This window comes from Adiantum capillus-veneris, chromosome 22, assembly GCF_014529385.1.
Source record: "Adiantum capillus-veneris isolate H3 chromosome 22, ASM1452938v2, whole genome shotgun sequence".
NCBI classification, from domain to species: domain Eukaryota; kingdom Viridiplantae; phylum Streptophyta; class Polypodiopsida; order Polypodiales; family Pteridaceae; genus Adiantum; species Adiantum capillus-veneris.
In genome coordinates, this window is record NC_140952.1 from 50,052,125 (window position 1) to 50,071,277 (window position 19,153).

Genomic DNA, 19,153 nt, shown 5'->3' on the forward strand with positions numbered 1-19,153 from the left:
GACCATGAGCTCAACTCTCATAAACTATTTTCAGTAGGCAGTAAGCGAACATGGGTAGAACCAAAAAATTGAGCTTACTTGGTTTGAATTATCTAGCTGCCGATGGAGCATTACTGGGAAGAACGAGAGGCACAACATTTTTTTGTCAAATGACTGGGAAGACCACATAGATAGATAACATTAGTTTTCCTTATAAGGAACCAATTCCACTCAAAGGGTGCGTTCCTGCAACCCACTCCATAACCAAAAACTTCAAGCATCCAAGGCTCTAAAGCTTAGCCTCACAAGAGGCCCTTCACATGTTGCTTTGGTGCTATACTTGCCAAGTTCATCTAAGAGATCTTCCAACATTTCTCGTAGCAAGCACCCAAAGGCTAAGGCTTCAACAAGGGCTCCTTCCCAAATGCAGATAACATAGATAGGTAGCGAGAAAACAAAAGGCAACTTTGTAGTATTTTATAGGAATTTAAGAAGCACTTCTGTGAAGAAGAAAAATGAAAACGTGAGAATGATAGAGCAACATCCGCAATCTAGTTATGGTTGTGATGATCAACAAACAATTGTAGTCTTCAAGTTGTGCTTTTTTAAAATCTCTATTACAAATTGTATGCACTTGTCAAAGCTATGTCCATTCAATGTGGGCTAGAGTTCTGGGGCACCTTGGGAGGGCTATGCTACTTGGGAAATGGGCATAATGGACATGGATGCACAAAGATATAATCTATGGAGGGGTGTGTGAAAGAGTCGAGATAAGAGTTTGTGAAAGAGATTTATCTAGAAGTGAGGGAGAGTTAAGGATGTCAAAGCAAGGGAACTTGTGCTACCTGGGTGCTACCTAGGCATTCATGTCGAAGCATTCTTAAGGAGTGATGTGGAAAACCCAAGTGACTTGTATATGAAGGCTTACTCCCAAATAGAAGTTATGCATTTTTTTTGTTTTATAATCTTGTGTCTACAATGGCTCCCTCACTCTTGCAATCTCTCTTTCTCTCTCCTTGTGCTTACACACCTCTTCTCACCATGAATTCTCCATAGCTTCTAATTTAACAGAGATAACCAACACTGATTTCAAAAGAGAAAAATAGTAACAACAAGCAGAGAGAGAAGTGAGCCTACAAAGGCAACAACAAGCTCTATCTCAAGGATCTTGAGCGGTATATACACGTTCTAAACACGAAAATTGGACCATGCTTATTATCAATGCCCTACCAAGAAAGAGAAAAAAGGTACCCACAAGCATCTCAAGCGCTCTCACATGAGAATTAAAACGCAAGTTTGAGGCTTGACGAGAAATTTTATCTCTCACCCATAGGAATAAGATGTTTGTATCTGCACCAAAATAGGCTATAAAACGGCAATGTCAAAGCTAGGGACACCTAACAAGCTTTAGAACGTTCATAGAATGGGGTTTTGATGGGAAAAAACAAAATACTCTTAAAATGGCCTTAATAAGATATTCCTTTCTCTATCCTCATAGACAATAGAAAGGGGAAAATCGTTTGGTACATTGAACCATCAATCTAAGCATACACTTATGCACACACCTGAACAATTAGGTGGCCACCACTCTGGGACATACATTTTTTGAGACGAATCTTGTTGAGATATATTCCAAAGGGGATAAAATGTTGTAGATTGAAAAATGAAAGGGGAGGTGGGGAATGCCGTGCAAAGAAAGCACAAGGTGGCATATCGCATGGGGAATTGCACGAGGTAGTACTTGGGACACAGGGCATGTGGTGGCCTAAGTCCGAAGATCAAAAAATTTGCCCTTTTCTTATACGAGTGAGACTCCCTCTGCCTCCGACAAAGTGGCTACTGAAGAAGGAGAAGTATTTGAAGCTACATGCACATGTATGGTGATGCCTGAGCAGAGGTAACATGGACAGAAGCAAGAGAGGCAGGAAGCTAGAGATGATTTATATCACATCATCAAGATTGTTAGAGAAAGTTGTTGAGCATGAGCAATGGATGCATATAGCATTATAATATGTTCAGATGATTGATCGATCGAGAAGGTGTATATCACATCATCAAGATTGTTAAAGAGAAAGTTGTTGAGCATGAGCAATGGATGGATATAGCATTAAAATATGTTTAGATGATTGATCAATCGAGAAGAAAGAAAGGGAGAAGGCTTTCATTGTATAGCTAAAGGAAGACCACATCCCCTCCACTAGCCGGACTCCTTAGAGGATGGCATGTGGCAAGGGGACTGGAATCCCTTCCCCCTTTATATATAGTATAGAATACATGCGACCTTATGTAGTTATCTTCGTCCATCTGCTACTACAAGAGTGTAGAGAGAGAGAGAGAGAGAGAGAGAGAGAGAGAGAGACGTTAAAATTGTGGGATCAATTTGCACAACTGCTGTTCAACGTTGATAGCCATGCTGTAAGAGTAACCTACCCATGTTGGCACCTCAAACAATCCACCACATCTATTTTATTGATCAATAGATATGATCACATCCTAAGGCTTTTCTTGTTAACTTAAAATTTCAACAACAAAGATAATATCCAAACTCGCTCTCTTGGTCCTTAAATTTCCTTACTGTAATCTCCTATATTATGAATATCACATTGTATTGCATGACATGGAATTTGCAGGAGTTATAAACCAATTATTCAATGCAATTGAACCTATTGCCAAAAGCACTCACAATATCTCACATGTCTCTCGAACTCTCTCTAAGGCTGGGTTCAGACTGAACCGGCGGAAGAAACAAGTCTTCGCAAATCTGCCACTGCCTAGTGTAAACGGTGTGGAGGAGGAACAATGAAAAGGCGAAGGGGCTGAGAGAGGCCATGAACTCTTCCGGGGGGGGGGAAGAAAAATGGAGGGCCTGGCGGAAGAGTGCCTCAACTCCAACCAATCAAATTTCGCGTGAGCTCAATGAAAAGCTTTGTGACAATATTGGCATGCTTTTCAAATATTACATGAACAAAAGAAGGAAATGTTATTTTAGTGACACAAAGAACTAGCCTTGACTACATGAGATTTCCGCTCTAATGCCATTGTATATCCTATTGTAGTTTAAAGTTCTTATGGAATAGTATCGGAGAGACTTGTAGCTACTGAGGTATCCAAAAGCATGCCACTGGGCTATCCTGAAGGTGCATTCACAAACGCTTGCATAAACAATAGGGCAATGTAAGTGAGGGCTACTCTAGGTGGAGCAAATGCTAGTAGTGCTGTGCTTTGGCCGCTCTAAATTATAGTGCCACTGATAATGTTGTAACATGGTTGTAACACTTCATGCACAGAAATAAAGCTGGTTGAAGTTGAGAGAGAGAGAGAGAGAGAGAGAGAGAGAGAGATTGGGCTCCTTTAGAAGCGTCCTTGCATCAACACAGGCGTAGTGCTTGATGCAGGGGCTGGGGCCCAGCCGCATGCGAGGCCATCATCGAAGTGATTTGTAGCTTGCTCACCTTCGTGCAGGTGGGGATCAGCAACAACCTCAACTCGTCCTCGTTCGCCAGCTTCTTGCATCCAGTGCTGCTTCCCATCGATGCACCAAAGCTGGTTCGTCTTCGCAATCCTCTCGCTTGACCGCCTACTACTTATACCGTACTCAGCCTCTCCCTCTCTCTCTCTCTCTCTCTCTCTCTCTCTCTCTCTTCGGATTTCCACCAGTGGCTTCCTTCCCCTAGTGAAACTGCGGGTTTTCTGGGGTGTTGATACAGTGTGTGTTCCCTCAAGCTGCGGGTGGACTGCAGGGGGGTTCTTCTCGACGGGTCCCTTAATGCTCCGCTCCCATGCAGCCAAGATCCACAAAGAAAAAGAGCAGTGAGGCATAGTGCGCAACTCAAGACCACTGCATGCCAAGGTTCAGTACCCATCCCCTGCGCTTTCGTGGCGCACTGTGGATCATGCCTGCAATTCAAGAATGCTGCGGTGGTAGCCCATAGTGGAAAAGGATGTAGTGACCACGGCGGAAGGAAGCCCTAAAGATAGTATTATGAGAGGAGCACCATCCATTGTGGTTGTAAGATTTTCAGCCACCTGGATGATGGTAATCATGTCATTTATTTTAGGGAAAATTACCAAAATACCCCTCTAATTTGTGGAAATTCCCAAAATACCTCTCAAATTTCAAAAATTCCCAAAGTACCCCCATAATTTGTCATAAATTTCCAAAATGCCCTTAAAATTTTCCAAAATTCCCAAAATACCCCTGTTGTGTGAGTAAATTTCTCGAAAAACAAAAAAAATTGTAGCTTTTCATAATAAGAGTGATTGTCTACCATACATGATGCTAAAACTAAAATTTGAGTTGGTTATGTAGGCTTTGGAGATGAATTCTTTCATTATTCTTAGACATAATTGCTTTTTTTTTTTTTGGGAGGTAATTTGCAAAAAATTACATGCTAAGCACTCAAAAAGAGCTCAATTGTCAAACAAGAATAAAGATTAAAAAATCTTGAAGATCCAACAAAAATAGATACAAGAGTATTTTTGAAATTTGAGAGATATTGTAGTGTACCCAAGTGTAGAGCAAGATTGAGACCCAATGAGCGTGTCCTCTCTCAAAAGAGAGCACCTCTTCTTATACTAAAGGGCGGGGTTACATTCCAAGATGGCTAGCATCAAGAACTACCAAGTGTCCTCCCACATTGGTCGGACACACAACCTAAAGGATCCACACACCACACCTCCCCCCTTAGGGAGAAAAAGATGGACATCTTTTTTACAACATTAGTCGGAGAAGGGACTCGACAAAAGAGGGATCAACTCCAACGCCTCATCTGGGGGGAGTGATCATACAACGGCTTCGGGGCTAAGGGACTGAGCTTGGGGGACTAGACTCGTCATCATGCCGATCATCATCAAGGCATGGAACTTGTATATCTCGCTTATGCAAACATTAGGTCGCTATCCCAATGAAATGGACAAGACGAGGAAGGACTGAATGAGGATTGGGTGCGAAATTTTTTGCGACATACATCATCTCCATAAAGGGGTTCGGTGTGATCTAATAAGACAAATACTAGGAAAAAACTACTACAGAGAAAGAGACCTTAAAACTTGAACTGAATCATGGAGCTCGATTACTACTTTTGCAAATGAACAGACTAGGCACCTCTGCACCAAAGATGCAGCAACTCCCGTCTCGTCTAGCATGCGGAAAATAGGGACCTTTGAAAACCTCTTGGAAACCAAGACAACATAATATCTCCAAAGAATGGGTTGTGCGAAGATCGTTGAATGCAGGCTGTGTAGAGATGATCAGCAACCGATCCAAAAGATCAATCGGTATACCATGCGGAGACCTGTAATTTGTGCCCCGAATCCTTGTGATTCCCCTATTCGTCGCAACCACCAATATAGGGGCCATCTCATTCTCAAGCGCCCGATTGAGAGAAGAGAAGCACTCAATGTCCAGCATGTGCACCTCATCTATGAAGAGAACTCCAGGAATTATCTCAGCTTTGCCTTCCTCTCTCCATTCTGCAACCTTGCTATCGATCTGCTCCCGCACTTCGGAGCGAATTTCGCCTGTGTCACCTTTGAACAACGCCAAGAATCCCTGCGTTCTGCTGTTGATAACGTCAATCTAACCTCTTTTCTTTTCTGAAGCTCTCCATCCGGGCATTGAACAAATCTAGTCTGTGGCCCCATTGCATCATAGTCTCTGGACCGTGCAAATGAACGCCCAAGTTTGGTGACCTTCCCAGAAGCTTTGTCAATGGCAATGACATCTCCACTCTGTACCTTCTCCTTCCCAAGAGCTTCAATCATTTTTGTACCCAAGTCGTAGACCGTCTCCATATCTGTAGTCTTCAATGTGAGCTTGCCCATCTTGGAAGCAGCACCTGCCGTTGCAGGCCTGTCAATTTGGATCTCAACGACCTCACCTTCTAAAATCTCAGTTTCTTCCTTGATGCGCACGCCAATAGCAGAGCGGAAGGCCTGTGTCAGAGCTTTTGTTTCGCTGGCTGGCTAGGAATGAGCTTGCTGGCGTGTATGTAATCAGACATGAGTGTATCGCCTGTGGAGAGATGGGTCTGCACCAGTGTCGAGGTGACCAGAGCGGCCTTGGCAAGAAATGACTTAAGGGTAATCTCATAAGCAACACACGACGGATGATGCTGCACGAAATAGCTCTGAGAGTCCGTGTGCATCAACCAGCGGGCTATGCTGGCCAGTTCTCACCCAGTATCCAAGGCAAAGGCAGCCATCCTCCCCAAAAAGCAAGATAAAAAAAAACAAGAAAGATCCCTAACTACCCGTGCCCGTCTCCTCCACCAATGTAGTGTACCCAAGTGTACAGCAAGATTGAGACCCAATGAGCGTGTCCTCTCTCAAAGGAGAGCACCTCTTCTTATACTAAAGGGCGGGGTTACATTCCAAGATGGCTAGCATCAAGAACTACCAAGTGTCCTCCCACATTGGTCGGACACACAACCTAAAGGATCCACACACCACAATATATTAGAAATTTTCACAAATTAGAGGGGTATTTTGATAATTTTCCCTTTATTTTATTGCACCAGAATTTTTCCAAGATTCCTCCGTTCATCGCCTCTTCTGATAGCAGCATACGACAAAAGATTCAAACACAAATCTACACGAGTGAAGGACGTTTAGTTAACCAACTCGTCTTGTTGGTTTCGTTGTCTACATCGGATCTATATACTATAGAAAAAAAGTTCCAGAACTTGCTTCCAATTGCTGTCTATGCCGCCCTCAGCCCTGTTCTCATCGTGCTCGCGCTGCAGTCACTTGCTGCCATCCCGATTCCCCACGTCGACATTTGTACGATTCTCCCTGCTTCGTGCGACAGTTCTAACAGATTTGTACCTTTGAATATACCTTTGAATATGGCCCTTACTCGCCTCTTGCTTTAAAAAAATTAATCGTAGGCACATTACTCATGTCGTTTATATATAATATCTATACAATTATAATGGGAGGGATTCCCTCCTCCCCCGCCACGTGGTGGCATTTGCTTGCTCCGCACTTTCACGCAGTGTGCCCTGCGCGAACAGCGACACACTGAGAGAGAAACAGAAGGGTGCCGCTGTGAGAGGGTGTGTTGTTTGGAAAGCGAGGCAGCCTTGAGTCGAGATGGGGGGTCGGGACTGGGGCCCGGGAGCCAGTAGATATTCTCTCAGATCTCTCTCTCTCTCTCTCTCTCTCTCTCTCTCTCTCTCTCTTGTTTGCTCGCATGCCGTCACCCATCTTGCCTGGTCCCCTAAAGCTGATGTCCTGCAAGCCTGCTCCAAGGACTCCCAATATCCAGTTGTGATATAATTTGGCAGGTTTGTGACTCAGTGGACATGCGACAGTGCCGTGACACTCAAGAGGAGCTAGAGAGAGAGAGAGAGAGAGAGAGAGAGAGAGAGAGAGAGAGAAAAGTGAGCTTCACCTCTGACGGCACCTGCGTACGAACGAGAGAGAGAGAGAGAGAGAGAGAGAGAGAGAGAGAGAGAGAACGCGGATAGGAGAGGAGGGAGATGCAGAAGCTGAATCGACAGAGGTTGCAAGAAAAATGGTAGAAGACATTGCTTCTGGCCGAGTCTAAATGAATGGCAAAGAGCTCTACCAGCATGAGCCCTGGGTCTTCGACGACTCCAACTCCACATAGCTTGCTTTTCTGTGTAAGGACTGGTGTGTCCATCAAGATGGGTTGGTAAGCTGTGCAAAGATGTCGAGGTATGGAGTTCAGTGTGATGGTCTTCTGAACGGACATTCGCTTTTGGGAGGCCAATCCATATGTTCCTTTGGCGTCTCACTATTGATTGAACTTAAACGATACAATTAATGGTGTATATTGTCCTTGAAAAAAATAAAGAGGGGAGAGAGAGAGAGAGAGAGAGAGAGAGAGAGAGGCCCGTGTCTCGCACATCCGTTCGAACGTGTGTGGGGATGTCGTGCTGAAAGATAATTGGCCTCAAAGTGTGTCCGTTGCTCTGCGAGTAGTATCAGGGCATACTCCTCGCCCATCTTTCCTCACTGGCGGAGATCCGCGAAAAAACGGGCGCGAAGCATATCATAAGGAATTGAACCAGCAGCTCAAAACCCAGGAACTACGAACGCCTAACACCTTGGCTACGTCTATTGGATGTCACTATACTCGAAAGATAAAACATTATAATTTGTACGCGTTGTGTGACAAGCATGGTGCCCAAGTGTGGCTTTTACGACTTTGCCTGTCGCCTGTGTGTGACAGGGGCCTAAGAATGTGTTGAGCTACCAGTGAATCGTCTTCTGTGCATTTATGTAAGCGCAAGAGAGAGAGAGAGAGAGAGAGAGAGAGAGAGAGAGAGAGAGAGGAGCCCTTTCGTTCTTTTTTGGGAAAACTACCAAAATACCCCTCTAATATATGGAAATTCTCAAAATATCCCTCAAATTTCAAAAATTCTCAAAATACCCCCAATATTTTGTCATAATTTTCCAAACTTCCCTTCAGATTTCCCAAGATTCCCAAAATACCCCTGGTCTCGAAATTAAATTTCAATAAAGATAAAAAAAATTTATAGCTTTTCATAAGAAGAGTGGTTGTCTATTAACAAAAGATGCCAGAACTAGAATTTGAGTTGACTATGTATCCTTTGGAGATGAATCACGCCATATTTTTAGACATAATCGACTTTTTTGTGAGGGAATTTCCCTGCTAAGCACTCTAAGACGGATCTCAGTTGTCAAAAAGGGATAAATATTAGAAAAACTTGAACAATCCGACCAAAATAGATAAAAGGATATTTTGGGATTTTTTGAAATTTGAGGGATATTTTGGGAGACAAAAGACAAGGTGTGGATGAGTGAGCAGCAGTGTTCGGGGAAAAATCATTTCACAACCAAACACGAGTCCATTTTATGGATTTTCCAAGAGGAAGTATTAAAAAATAGAACAAAATTTAAATATCTTTACACTAATTTTTCTCAAAATCAATTTCACAACCATTCATGACTCCTTTTTATGGATTTTCAAGAGGAAATAGAGGGGAATTTTACTATTTTTACACTATTTTTCTCAAAAACTAAGCGGGATTTTTCCTTCTCCTCTTCCTCTCAGAAAGCAATTTCAAAGCGAGCAATTGTAACACACAGTTTCCCCTAATGTTGGTGAGTAACCTTTGGTAACCAAGCAAAGCCGTAGGCTTCGTGCAACTGAGGGGCTGACTAAGGAACAAGAGAGAGAGAGAGAGAGAGAGAGAGAGAGAGAGAGAGAGAGATGCTAAGTAAGAGCAAGGGGTTTGAGGGTAAAAGGGGCCATGCCGCCGCCGAAGGCAATGCCATTTTACAGTTATACATTATAGAACTATAGATATGGTTTTTATGCGTGGATGGCACATGTCATTTTTATATGCAGTGTAGACGTATCTATTGGTATTCCTAATGGCTTCAAAAACAAGGTGAAGGTTCACTATGTCCTACTACATAAGGCTATTGAGAGGGATTTAATAATTATAAGAGAGTTCTTTGTGAGAGAGAAAATGATAAAGTGACATTAGAATTTTAGAACATTTGTTGTCACAAGAAAGTGTTAGATTATTGAAAAGAAATGTAACAATGAACCATTTAAATTACAATGTATTCCAAAAATTTAAATATGATGGATGGAAAAACACTTGGAGGTATTGTAATAAATTGAAACAAGTGAAAGGGTCACGATGGCTTTCTAAAACAATAAGAAAGTGATAAAATCATTAGGTGAAGTTTAACTAGAATCATATAAGGTGAAGCGATGTTTGAGAATGTCTCTTACATTAAGCAATCGAGTGTAGAACTGCGATGGTAGGCCAATCATAGCCATCTATATTTTTCTTTTTGAAAAAATGAGAAAAAGGAGTTCGCTTCTCCTTTTTAAATGTCCACCTAGGATAGTCACTTCAACTAGAGGGTTTTTTTTTTTTTGGGGGGGGGGGGGACAAGGGGAGTATAGAAACTTTGAATGTCATAGTTATTGTATTGGAACAATAGCAAGATGCCTCTTTGTGACAAATGTGACAAACTCAAGACATATGTGACAAATCTTTCCTTCAAGCATATGTATGTGTGTGTGTGTGTGTGTGTGTGTGTGTGTGTGTTTGAGTATAAAAAATCTCCTCAAAATTGAACCATACTTAGATAATTGTATTAAATAATATATTAAATAACAATATTTTAAAACAAGATGTCATAAACCTCAATTATCAATTCATATACACTAATACAACATTCTGTATCTAATGGATAATACAAACATTCACCTGAAAAATTTAATCTTTGATCACTACAATATAATATCTTAGTGTTGTATCTTATGTACATTGAACGATCTTCCGTTACTGCTGCAATTTTCGTTGTAATCCCAAGGAAATAATCTCTTACCTGTCACCATCCAAGAAACACAAGCCTGTCAGAACTGGCATTACTTGGGAAGACAGGTGTCAACGACTCCCTCCCCTTGTTATTGGTGTCAAAAATTACAACAAAACTAACATCATAACAAAGATCTAATATTAAGTTTGAACCATTTATTTATGCTAATGTTTACATCATTTGATTCCAAAAAAATCGGACAGCATCTCCTTTGTAAATTGGATCAATTCTCAAAAATTTCAGTCTACTGTCATTTCATCCGAGACCCCCACTTGGGGGTTAAGGCTCTTTTACCATTCTTTGGACTAATTTCAAGTAAACATTTGTGTTAAACATTATGCATTTATTCGATAGCATCAAAAAGTATTTTTATAATTGTGAATTCACCACTATATACTACCTTCATCAAAAGTGATTTCCTACAACTAGGCAAATGTTTAAGTTGAACCGTATGTTATTTATATACATATTGTGAGAAACATGTTTAAATTCTGTTCAGTCAACCTGTAAGTATTAGCATTATAGGACCCAGAAAGTGCATCAAAGAGTGCATCAAAAAGTACAAATACGCAAACTTTGTCGTTACAGCCTGGTTATCAAATAATTCATATGAAAAATACCTAGCCGCTTATGAGCATACTACCAAAGTACTAACAGTACGCATGTCTATGTGAGCTATGAATCACGTGTTTATGTGTCCTTATGCATCTTTTTGCAGTGACCTATTCTTGATACATTTCATTTGTAACTCAAGGACTGTATGTACATGTACGTACAGGGCTTGTGAAGCTTTATGTACGGCTGTGTGCGAGGAGCATACAGGTATCCAAATGATGGTATTCTGAGTTGAACATGTAAGAGAGTTATAACATGTCAAGCATCACCGCATAGTACTACGACTCGACTCAGCAAATTGCAGCCTAGTGGTGTTATGTAAGTGAGAGGGAACCCCAATCCTAAGGCACGATAGTCGAGGTAGTGAACATACATATCTGTGTCCAAGATTACCATGTAGTAATCAGTTGTTGAAAAATCCAGTCAATGTCCAAAGCTAGTACTGACAAGACAAGTAATGACAAACATCCTCTATTGTGTATGTCTCTCAAATATTCGAAAACAATTAAGCAACCATTTATTTGTATTTCGACAGTCAATCAAAAGATACCATAGGCCACCATCCATGATAGTTCCAATATTCATCTAAATATAATACTTTGAAAAAAGTTTCAACCCGAAATCTAGCAATATGCAACAAGCCTGTATAAATCTACCCCATCAGAGAGTCTAATGTATATTATGTATGGTAGACAGTCAACCCCAATTTCATAGTTTTCTTTAAGGTTCAGGGTCTCTATCCATGTATACCAAAGTAACAGTATGATGCTAGTTAGGTTTTTATTCAGCTTGAAGTCATTACAAAACCTTATAAAATCCAAATGCAATAACCATAACCAGATATGAGTTTTACCAGTAAATCATGTGTCATAACAACCAAGAGATGATACTCACCTCCAAGTACAAACCTTGGATAAAAAGCAGCTCCATATGACCATATTAACGAAAAGGACATAAGAAATAATCGTATTTAAAAACCAGTATGTACCATTCCATCATCTAAATTACCCATCTCTAAAGGAAAAATTTGGACAACATCTCCTTTGTACAGCGGATAGATTTTCAAATTTCCGGTCAAAGCCATCTCTACGAAGACCCTCACAGGAGGTTAACGGCCGTCACAAAAAGGAAAACAAGTTCAAAATCTATAGTGTCCTTCTAGTTCTATTCTTCCGAAATCAATAACCCTGCATTCGTTTCCATTACCAGTTTACCATTCAGTCTTGTAACTCAAATTCTCCTTTTATCAAGACGTGTGTGTGTGTGTGTGTGTGTGTGTGTGTGTGTGTGTGTGTGTGTGTGTGTGAGAGAGAGAGAGAGAGAGAAGATGAAAAAAATAACTTTATTCTTACCCATGTTGTGAGATATATCTTTTGGGATTGTTCCGATGGCATTAAAAATTTTCTTCTTGTTTATTTTCTCTCTCTCTTTATCCTCCTCCTCCTACTCCCCATAGATATTCACTTTTGTTGAAGGCTTGTCTATGTATATATGTATATATATATATATGTGGTGTGTGTGTGTGTGTGTGTGTGTGTGTGTGTGTGTGTGTGTGTGTGTGTGTATATATATACACATATATATATGTGTGTGTGTGTGTGTGTGTATATGCTTGAAGCGAAGATTTGTCACATAGGTCTTGAGACATCATGATATGTCCCAATTATGTCTATATGTACACATAGTGCGCGCACGCACACACATACAAACACACACACACACACACATATGCTTGAAGGAAAGATTTGTCACATATGTCTTGAGTTTGTCACATTTGTCATAGAGAGGCATTTTGCTATTGTTCCAATACAATAACTATGACATTCAAAGTTTCTATACTCCCCTCGTCCCTCCCCCCCCTAAAACCCTCTAGTTGAAGTGACTATCCCAGGTGGACATTTAAAAAGGAGAAGCGAACTCCTTTTTCTCATTTTTTCAAAAAGAAAAATATAGATGGCTATGATTGGTCTCTCTCTCTCTCTCTCTCTCTCTCTCTCTCTCTCTCTCTCTCTCTCTCTACCATCAGATAGATCTTTGAGATTTCATTGGATGCTCCTACAGCATTTCAAATTCTCCTTTTATCAAGACGTGTGTGTGTGTGTGTGTGTGTGTGTGTGTGTGTGTGTGTGTGTGAGAGAGAGAGAGAGAGAGAAGATGAAAAAAATAATTTTATTCTTACCCATGTTGTGAGATATATCTTTTGGGATTGTTCCGATGGCATTAAAAATTTTCTTCTTGTTTATCTTCTCTTTGTCTTCTCCTCCTCCTTCCCATAGATATTCACTTTTGTTGAAGGCTTGTCTTGTAACTTTTAAAGTCACTTTAGATTATTCCTACGCGTGAGCTTTGTTCTGTCTTCCTCTCTCCTCTTGCGTCATTTGTTGGACTTTGCATTTCAACACATTAAATACAGCACTTAACAATTGTCCTCCTCTCTCTCTCTCTCTCTCTCTCTCTCTCTCTCTCTCACATTGATTTTAGATTGGCACCCTTGCCTGTCAAAATTTAAAGAATTTATAGATTTTTAAGCATGGCCCACATGCTAACTCTTAAAAGGAAAAGCACAAAATATCCAAGGATTGGTAAAAGGTCCTTCAACTGGGAAATCTCTCTACCCATTTGGGGTGTTCTCTCTCGTTGATTTTAGATTGGCACCCTTGCTTGCCAAAATTTAAAGACTTTATAGATTTTTAAGCATGACCCACATGTTAACTCTTGAAAATGAAAAGAACAAAATATCTAAGAATTGGTAAAAGGTCCATCAACTGGGAAATCTCTCTACCCATTTGAGGTGTTAATGTGAGGGTTGGTCTTTGTCGGGCATTTAATCCATTGTCTACGGGTGAAAAACTTTAGCTATCCTTTAAAAAAATACACTAATGTCAAAAAATAATATCTTGAAAATTTAAAAAGTGTGTGAGCTTAACGTTAAAATCTTTCTTTCTCTCTCTCCCCCTTATAAATGTACATGTGTATGCACACATACAATGTGATGGTCTCTCTCTCTCTCTCTCTCTCTCTCTCTCTCTCTCATGGTCAATAATGTCAATAACGATCCCTGCATTTGCATGTCATGTATGTCCTCAAAGCGAGACAACTCCAATGCGATGTTAGGCGAGCTTTTTTCTTTTTCTCAAGCTCTTTAAAGAAATACATACTTCCAAAATTTTCTAAAACATATCAATATTGGTTTTGAAAAAAGCCCCTTAAAAAGATAAAACCAAATATATCTTCAAGAATTACATTTTCATTAAACAAAAAAAAATCACTAAAAGTTTTCTTTTTTTTGTTATATCTTCAAAAAGTAAATTCGCATTAAGTAACAAAACATCTACTAAAGTTATCCCCTTTTTGTTATGTGCAATTAAACTTCAACATTTATCATGTGTGGAATAGAAAGTCTCTTGAATTTACATTTGAAAAGGCGTGTCACTTTTGACATTGTCAAAAGGCTGCCATTTCTTACAATCTTACCTTTTACTTTTGCATTTTAAATTAGATGTTTTATAAGGTGTTTTTTGAAATGAACCAAGGAGTGATAAGTGGATGCCTTCTCCTTCCTTGAAAATTTTAAGCTGCATTATAAAGAGTATAGATAGAAGAAGTATTGTGACCTTTTGTGAGAAATGAGAAGCCAAAACTAAATCTTTTTCATTTTCTACTATCACAATTGTCAATACTTGGTACTTACCCTTCACTTTTACATTTCAAACCAAATGTTTTTTTAACATTCTTGAAATGAAGGACGCATGGATGGATGCCCTCTCCTTTCTTGAAAATCTTAAGCTCAATTATATATAGTATAGAAGTCAAAAGATTTTTGATTCTGCATAAAATAAATGTTGAAGTTTCATTGCACATAACAAAAAGAGGATAACTTTAGTGGAGGTTTTGTTACTTGATGCGAATTTACTTTTTGAAGATATAACAAAAAAAGAAGAATTTTAATGATTTTGGAAGATATATTTGGCTTTATCTTTTCAAGAGAATTTTTTCAAGATCAATATTGATATGTTTTAAAAAAATGAAAGTATGTATTCCTTTAAAAAAACTTGAGAAAAAAAAAATCAATATTGATATGTTTTAAAAAAATTTGAAAGTATGTATTCCTTTAAAGAGCTTGAGAAAATTAAAAAGCTCGCCTAACGTCGACTTGGGACTGTCTCATTGCACGACTTGGGACTGTCTCTCTTTGAGAACATGCATGACATGCAAATGCAAAGGTTGTTGTCCACATTATTGACCATGAATGAGAGAGAGAGAGAGAGAGAGAGAGAGAGAGAGACCATCGCATTGCTTATGAGTGTGTGTGTGGGTGTGTGTGTGTGTGTGAGAGAGAGAGACCATCACATTGTGTGTATGCATACACATGTAGATTTTATCGTTGAGCTTACGCACTTTTTCAAATTTTCAAGATATTATTTTTTGACATTAGTGTTTTTTTAAAAGGATAGCTAAAGTTTTTTACCCGTAGAAAATGGATTAAATGCCCGATAAAGACCAACCCTCACATTAACACCCCAAATCGGTAGAGAGATTTCCCAGTTTTGACGGACCTTTTACCAATTGTTGGATATTTTGTTATTTTTATTGTTAAGCGTTAACATGTGGGCCATGCTTAAAAATCTATAAATTCCTTGAATTTTGGGAGGCAAGGGTGCCAATCTAAAATCAACGAGACAGAACACCCCAAATGGGTAGAAAGATTTCCCAATTGATGGACCTTTGACCAATTCTTGGATATTTTGTTCTTTTTATTTTTAAGAGTTAACATGTGGGCCATGCTTAAAAATCTATAAATTCCTTAAACTTTGGCAGGCAAGAGTGCCAATCTAAAATCAAAGAGAGAGAGAGAGAGAGAGAGAGAGAGAGAAAGAAAGAGAGAGAGAGACGGGGGGGGACATTTTAGTGTCGAATTTAATGTGTTGAAATGCAAAGTCCAACAAATGACGCAGGAGGAGAGAGGAAGACATAACAAAATATCCGCATATAGGAACAATCTAAAGTGACTTTAAAAGTTACAAGACAAGTCTTCAACAAAAGTGAATATCTATGGAGAGGAGAAGGAGGAGGAGGAGCAGAGAGAGAGAGAGAGAGAGAGAGAGAGAGAAGATAAAGAAGAAGAAAATTTTTAATGCCATCGGAACAATCCCAAAAGATATATCTCACAACATGGGTAAGAATAAAGTTAATTTTGTTTCGTCTTCTCTCTCTCTCTCTCTCTCTCTCTCTCTCTCTCACACACACACACACACACACACGTACACACACATCTTGATAAAAGGAGAATTTGAAATGTTATAAGAACATCCAATGAGATCTCAAAGATCTATCCAATGGTAGAGAGAGAGAGAGAGAGAGAGAGAGAGAGAGAGAGAGACCAATCATAGCCATCTATACTTTTTTTTTCAAAAAAATGAGAAAAAGGAGTTCGCTTCTCCTTTTTAAATGTCCACCTGGGATCGTCACTTCAACTAGAACGGTTTTGGGGGGGGGGGGGGGGAATGAGGGAGCATAGAAACTTTGAATGTCATAGTTACTGTATTGGAACAACAGCAAGATGCCTCAAGACCTATGTGACAAATCTTTCCTTCAAGCATATATATGTGTGTATGTGTGTGTACGCGCGCGCATGCATGCTATGTGTAGATATAGACATAATTGGAACATATCAAGATGCCTCAAGACCTATGTGATAAATTTTCGCTCAAGCATATGTGTGTGTGTGTGTGTGTGTTGTGTGTTGTGTGTGTGTGTGGATATATATATATATATATATTATATATATATATATATATATATATATATATATATATATAATATATATATATTTATGTATGTATGTATGTATGTATGTATGTATGTATGTATGTATGTATGTTGTGTGGGTGTTTGTACCATGTGAACATATAGATATAATATTATACATACATCCATACATACATACAAGGATAGAAGCAAGTAAGAGAGTGGAATAGAGACATTGAATCCAATTGTGTTCCTATCATTGAAACCAATTCTAGAACCCACTCCATTTTTAAAAAAAGTTTTATTATTACATTGACTTCTCTTAGTTTTCATCTCTTCACACCATGCTAACTTATCTAATCTCTATAATCAAGCTTGGTAGCATTGCTAGATCAAAGTAGACCAAAAGGAGGAATCTCTCTCTCTCTCTCTCTCTCTCTCTCTCTCTCTCTCTCTCTCTCTCTACACACACACACACACCCCAATAGAATTAGAGCACTCCTAAATTTGTTGAACAAGGGCTAGCACCTCATGAAAAAAGATGTCTATGAGAAGATTCCAATCTTGGTATCAATAAATACTTTGTAACATCGATTAAGAGGTTGTGTCATGCATCACTTTTATAAATGCGATAGACTGTACGTGTAGGACGAGAGTATTGATAGTGTTCCATTTGAAAGAGAAGATAGCCATATGGGAATAGAGGCATTGTTTCCTTGGTGGCAACAACGCGCGGGTCACATACTAGTGTGTGTGTATATATATATATATGTGTGTGTGTGTGTGTGTGTACACTCTCTCTCTCTCTCTAAGGTATCTTGGGATAGTTTCCTATGACGTTAAAATTCTCTTCTCTTCTTGAGTGTGTGTGGATGTGTGTGGTAATAAAAAGAGGAAAATGGTATAACCATTCTATCACCCAAGTGTGGAAGATTGGTTATGCCATTTCCCTCTTGAATAACAAGTCTTGAGTTCAGCTCTCCTTGTCGGATAGATCTTTAAGGTCTTTTGGGATAGTTTCCTACGATGTTAAAATTCTCTTCTTCTTCTTCTTCTTCTTCTTCTTCTTCTTCTTCTCTCTCTCTCTCTCTCTCTCTCACACACACACACACACACACACACACACATTAGAATTTCTCCTTGTGTGTGTGTGTGTGTGTGTGTGTGTGTGTGTGTGTGTGAGAGAGAGAGAGAGAGAGAGAGAGAGAGAATTAAAAATCCCTTTATTGCCCAAATGTAGTAGAATTGTCATCGAAATTTCTTTCTAAGAAAAAGGTGCAACATCCAAGATTTATTGAAGGTAGAACTTTGTTTTCTTCTTCTCTCTTTCCCTCTAGCTATCTATCTATCGGCGTGTGCATGTAGTCGATCCACTTTTTCATCTCAAAGAAAATATCATCTTTTCTAAGAACTGATGATACTTTGACATGAGTAGTTATTGAAAATCAATCTCTCTTTGATCTTTGTGTCTCTCTGTCTCTCTCCCCCTATCTTCTTTTCATTGGATCAACACCTCTCTCTCTCTCACACACACTCACACACACACACACACATAACCTCTCTCTACCCTCTTCTTCTTGTTGATGGGTGCCCCTCTAATCTCTCTCTCTCACACACACACACACCCACACACACCCACACATACACACACTTATGGTGATAGTGGTCTCTCTCTCTCTTCTCTCTCTCTCTCTCTCTCTCTCTCTCCTCTCTCTCTCTCTCTTCTCTCTCTCCACACAACCCACACACACACCCACAAATACACACACACACTCGTACATACTTAAGTAGTGACCTTGATTCATCCAAGCAGATGTGCTCCTTCCAAATATGACAATGAACTATTCATGAATCTCCTCTCCTTGCAAAAACTCTCTCTCTCTCTCTCTCTCTCTCTCTCTCTCTCTCTCTCTCTCTCTCCAAATGATATACTTGAACTACATCCAGAGCTAGCCCATGGATGGCCCAACTTTGTCGTAAGTAGGCAAGCTCCCCTTCTCTTCATAAAAACATACTCAATGTTTGAGTTTTCATTAGTGTCTATCATGTGCGTGCACGTACATACCCGAACTCAATGAAATAATCAGCAAATTGGGAAGGAGGATAGATAGCAATATAGATGCCTAATGTTCAACAATTTTTCAAGAACTTTAAGAAAGGGTATAGAAGTGCCTCTTTATGGTTATTTTTAAGATTTTAAAATATAAACTTGCACAATTTATTTTGAGAATATCAATATTGGTCTTTAAAAAATCCCCTTAAGAAAACAAAAAATAATAAATCTTCAAGAATCATAATTTCATTAAATGATAAAATCTCCATCAAAATTGATCATTTTTTATTATGTGCACTTAAGTTGGTACATTTTTTTAATGTATACTATACAGTAAAAAAAAAAAATTGACTTTCTATTGTGAAGTCTTTTCATTTCCTGCCATGTTACCACTCATTTTTGCATTTTGGATATTCTTAGCCTTCA

General features: G+C 39.3%; 1 long non-coding RNA gene and 1 pseudogene across 1 annotated transcript; both read right to left on the reverse strand.

Moving 5' to 3' along the window:
• Positions 1 to 2,855: 2,855 nt before the first annotated feature.
• Positions 2,856 to 8,157, reverse strand: LOC147429324 (uncharacterized). Its single transcript, XR_015185852.1, has 2 exons — positions 7,373 to 8,157; positions 2,856 to 3,556 (listed from the first exon to the last, which is right to left on the reverse strand). It is a non-coding gene; the product is annotated as an uncharacterized LOC147429324 (long non-coding RNA).
• On the reverse strand, positions 4,504 to 5,935 carry LOC147429325 (uncharacterized; annotated as a pseudogene).
• Positions 8,158 to 19,153: the final 10,996 nt, after the last annotated feature.